Source organism: Primulina huaijiensis, chromosome 6 (assembly GCF_012295235.1).
Source record: "Primulina huaijiensis isolate GDHJ02 chromosome 6, ASM1229523v2, whole genome shotgun sequence".
In the NCBI taxonomy this organism is placed as follows: domain Eukaryota; kingdom Viridiplantae; phylum Streptophyta; class Magnoliopsida; order Lamiales; family Gesneriaceae; genus Primulina; species Primulina huaijiensis.
In genome coordinates, this window is record NC_133311.1 from 23,914,866 (window position 1) to 23,920,246 (window position 5,381).

Below are 5,381 nucleotides of genomic sequence, written 5' to 3' on the forward strand. Positions count from 1 at the left end.
TTTACATATACTTTAGCTGTGTTTGCAATAGAATATGGTTCTAGGAACCATTAGAGACAATTTTGGAAATAGTTTTTATGTTTGTGGATAAGATATATAATCTTGGGCTGTAGTTTTAGAAACATTTTTGCACATTAATTAAAATTAAGAGTGGAATTTGTAAGGAATTTGTAACTGAAAACTCATGTCGTACAGCCAAGTAGAAAAGATAAAAAGTTTTATCGTTATTCGTGGAGGGGTCCCGGAAGAATTGAATTGGGTTCGACTCCCAAAACCCTTTTGTGGTGAAAAAGAGGGATTCAACATAAACAAATGCCTTTTTTCAGATTGAACTACATCAATTTCTTTATGTTATTAATGTTGTCTGGTTATACAACTTTATTTTCAATTTTGAACAATATCTCACTAGTAAAAAGGATCTCATTTCCAACGAGGGTCATATTGTTTAAATTTTTTGAAATTTATAAGATAGTATTTTATATAGGCTATCTGTTCATGGATGAGCTTCTACAAGCCGTTGCGCAATTCTACCCTTCTTCATCGGTAGGAATGTATGGGGGGTCCAGTACACCCCCGCCCGCGGGGGACAATTCCGTTCTTTTAGCTGCTTCTGGTTCCCACGAAACCGGTCCATCTGATCCAAACGCTCATGTCTTGGCGGAGGCACGGGAATGCTTAGACCACCTCCGCCGCCTTCGTGAGAACGAAGATCTCATAAAAAGAGCTAAGGAGGAACTGCAGCGCCTAGAAGATAGTTTCGATGTTCTTCATGTTTTCTCAAGTTTTAGTTGCAGGCTTCGTTGGAATCTTCTGAATCTTTGCAGCTTTGGTTAGGGCAGCATTTCCAGAGCGTTCCAACGAATCCCTCGACGTTTTTAAGTATGTTCGACATGCAAAAGAAAAATATTTTATGTTTTTGAGGTATGCAAAATGTCGTGTGACCAAATATGAACGGGTTTGGAAGTCGGTGAACGTGGCCGAAGACCTCTCCACCTCGGTAAAATATGACCTGGTGTAGGACCGAGCGCTTGCCGCTTTACCAAAAGCTATAGCTAGTGGTAATGGTGCAACTCAAATCTTTTAAACTGCACAGTAGCTCAAGCACCACGGTTTGATCGCTCTACCGAGCAAGGACAATTATTGCACCCAACAATCTCCCTCCTAATAATTGCACTCCTTGCAATCAATAGGAATCGAACCTGTGACCTTGGCTCTGATACCAATTGTAGGACCGAGCGCTTGCCGCTTTACCAAAAGCTATATCTAGTGGTAATGGGGCAACTCAAATCTTTTAAACCTCACAGCAGCTCAAGCGCCACGGTTCGATTGCTCTACCGAGAAAAGACAATTATTGCACCCAACACCGGGTTTGATCAGGATTGGAAAGTGGTAAAGTATGATCAGGGACCAATCCACCTGGTAAAATATGACCAGGGATCTTATGTATGTGGTAGTGGACATCCTTGCCAGCCCAGTACTGTGGTTTAGTCTGATCAGACGCATTTATGTTACGGGTCACTTGCTTTGAAACATATCTCTACTCAAAATGATTATGTTTATGTATGTCCAAGTATGTACGATGCAAGTATGTTTATGTAAAGTTTTACGATATGATGGCACGTCTACGTTTATGTAAGTACATTCATGTTCAAGTATGTACGTCCTACTTTAAAATGCATGTGGTTTTATTATGTATTACTTGTTATTCTAAGTTTATACATGTTGAGTCTTTAGACTCACTAGACTTGATCGATGTAGGTGAGGACGAGTACGAGGAGACAAGAGGTGGGGATCAGTGAGTTGGCTCGGACTGCGCAGAGGCTAAACCCGAAGACCGCTTGCGTAAACCCTAAATTTTTATGCGCGTATCAAATACTCTGCTTTTCACATGATTACTTTACGATGTTTAAACAAGTGTGCAAACTTTGATTGTAGTTGTTTTATTTCAAATATTTTAGACGAGCAGATTATTTTTATCGTAATTTGAAAGTTTATTATTTATGTAAGAAAATTTTTATTTTTCCTCAAATTTCAATTATTTCAAAAATATGGTATGTTACAGTTGGTATCAGAGCGGTGTTCTTGTAAAGGGTCATGCCTACTGCCAGTTGTGATAAGCTCACGAAGTCACACCTCAAGTCTGTAAGTTTTAAAGTTTGAAATTATTTCTGGTAGTAAGCATAAAGTCATGATTTCAGCATGTGCATGTTTAAGTTCGAATTGTGTGCATCTTATGATATAGATATTATGTTCATGTATGTTGGTTTACTTGTTGGGTAAATTTTGGGACAATATGCCTCCTAGACGTATGATTGCACGTGAAGTAGTTGAAGAGAACGGAGAGGCTTGGGATGAGGAGTGAGCCACTCTTCCTCGTTTTACATATGCTTTCAACCATTTATATATGGTGAAAACAAATCAAATAAGAACATGTAGTTAGATCCATAACTTGATTGAACTTCTAAAAGAAAATTTTGGGGAGCAGACATAAGTGGAGAACTTTCAAGAAGACTGAAAAGATTGGACAAGACTTCATATTGAAAAAATCTTACTTCAGATGAAAAAAATCTTTCCAAAATACTAATGATATCATTTGCAGGAATCATATCAATTTAAATAATAATAATAGCAAATCTACGAGGGGAACGAGGAGGATCAGCTGGATCTCCAAGTCCCCTCCATATTTATATCGAAGTTTCACACGCACCACCTACCACCGTCTCTCTTTCAATCGGCCATGGATTCGATGCAGTTGCGCCACGTTGAGTCTATGACCTCTCTCCCCTCTAAAGCTGGCAAGATCTAACAATTGAATGCTCTCATCCTCGGCGAGGCGCTTGCTTCTGAAGAGAATAATCTAATCATCCCCAGACACGATTTCTCTGCGCAGACTCATGTATCTTCCCCATGCCAGTTATTTTTTAAGTCGTTTTGATCTTTGCTTCATGCCTCCCTCCTTTTTTTTAATCGTGCTGAGATGGTGCTGCAGTAACTGGAGATTAATAGAAAGTCTATTGAGGACCTTGCTTTGCATCATAACAGCTTGCAAATTACTTGAAAGATGTTGGCATCCAAAAAGGTGATGCTGTTTTGATTTATCTGCCTATGATCATGGAATTGCCTATCGCCATGCTTGTTCGTGCGTGAATAGTGGCTGTTCACTCGGTACTTTACTACAATATGTTGGTAATATCTTCATTTTTTGGGCGGGTCATCCACTCTTGAAAAATATAAAGTTGATGTGCTCGCTTGTTCAGGTTGTGTTTGCTGGATTTTTCTCGGAGTCTCTTTCCCAGAGGATCATTGATTGCAAACCAAAGATTGTAATAACCTGCCATGTTGTTCGGAGAGGATCCAAGACCATTTATCTAAAAGACATAGTTGATGCTGCGGTAGCAGAATCTACTAGCAATGGTACTGTTATTATTTATCTAATGGATGATTGTGCTTTTCCAAGTTCTGGTTTGGTTTGATAAAAAAATTGCAATGTTTTGTATCATAGGTCGACTTCAGTGGGTTTTCACTTTTTTTTAACTCTTTTGTAGAGGTGATATGCAATTTTAAGTTCTTGGATTGCTGGTGAAAAAATTCCTGCATATGCAATTTAACAGATTTTTCTTAAATGTAGAGCTCATTTCATGACATTCATTTAACTTTGGAAATGAATTGAGTTTTAAAATTGTGGTGGGGAGCTGGGAAGATGGTGGGTTGCTTGACTTTTTGTGATGTTAGGACCAATGGAATCCGGATATCTCCACACTAATATGATATTGTCCACTTTGGGTTTTAACCCTCGGTTTTGCTTTTGGAACCACCCAATAGGTCTCCTACCAATGGAGATATCATTCCATCTTTATTAATCCATGATCTTTCTTTAGATCTTCCGATGTGGGACTTTGGTTGCATCCCAACATGTGCCGAGTGGAATGTAAGGAAATTAGTTTCACATGATGAGAGTACGAGATATGTTGGTGACTGATCCTGATTGCATCTTTCTACTCTCTTTTGTCAAATGTGAGGGCATTTTTTATTTTCCCCCCTCACTCATAGGTTGTGTGAAGGTGGAGAACTACTGGACAGAATATTGTCAAAGTAAGTGATTTAACATATATTGTGTACCCTATAATCTTCATGCGTAAAAGACCAACTCTCTTATCTGGATTTGAAATATACAGGTTAGTGTTAATTAGTCCAAGTAAGCCATACACTCTTTTAAATAGGACTAGCACGTGCATTATATAATAAAAGTTTAAAATTTGATTTTCTAAAAAAATAATTTGAATCATTTTGTTATTTATTTAGGTTTAATATCTTGTTATATTAGACAAATAAATTAACTTATATAACTTACTTTCAAATCTGTTTCTCAAATTAAAATTCAAGCTGTCGAGCTTAATTTATATGATAAATTATAATTAGCATAATCTTTATAACAAAATGAACTTAAACAAATTATNAATTTTTTTTATTTGTTGAATTATTTAGTTTGATTTCAAAATAATTAAATAAAGATATTAAAATATCATATATAAAATTTCTAATACTTTGACAAATGTTAATCGATTATCATTGTATTTTTTACTTGTTATAAATATTATGTTATATATTTTTTATAGTAGAAAATAACTTCCGTGTCTCATCAAAAAAATATTAAAACTAATGAAATAATAATATTAATACTAAAATATAATGCATAATATTCAATTTAAATAGTATTTAATCTCCTAAAGAAGTTTTTACCTTTTATTTTTAGAATTCTATATCATATATAAATAATTTTATATTAACACAATTATATATATTATGTATTTGTATGTGCTTAGTATTGTGATAATAAAGCAGCAATTTTTATGACTAAAAATCCTGCTTTTCATAGCAGGACCAAGCATATCAATATCCGTGTTCACCTCATCAGAGAACTTGTAGTGGAACGGCAAATTGGTTTATCTTACTGCAATACAGAGGAGCAAGTTGCAGACATCTTCACAAAGCTAATTCAACAAATAAAAAAAAAATTTAATGAAAATTTATTTTTTTGATTATATTTCAGATTTTTATGGTGAAAATCATGTCGATAGTTTAAAATTTATATTTAATATATGGTGAAAATCATATCGATGGTACTCCATTTATGTAAATTATTATTTATGCATTCATAAAATACATAAATAATTAAATTATATATAGATAAATTGAAATTTATAAATCAAAAGATCACATATTACAAAATTTTATGGATTGAATATATAAATTTGTTTCGGGTTTCGGGTTTGGTGGGTTAGGGTTTTTTTTAAACATAAACACCGTCAGATGCGGGGGATTAGGTGGACCCCTACCAATATATACAACAAAAGAGCAGTACAAATAAAACCTAATGGGAG

At 35.1% G+C, this 5,381-nt stretch overlaps 1 long non-coding RNA gene across 1 annotated transcript; it reads left to right on the plus strand.

Annotated features, from left to right (window-relative positions):
* The first annotated feature begins 3,036 nt into the window (after positions 1–3,036).
* On the plus strand, positions 3,037–3,610 carry LOC140979906 (uncharacterized). The gene is made up of 2 exons (XR_012175819.1): positions 3,037–3,165; positions 3,258–3,610. It is a non-coding gene; the product is annotated as an uncharacterized lncRNA (long non-coding RNA).
* Positions 3,611–5,381: the final 1,771 nt, after the last annotated feature.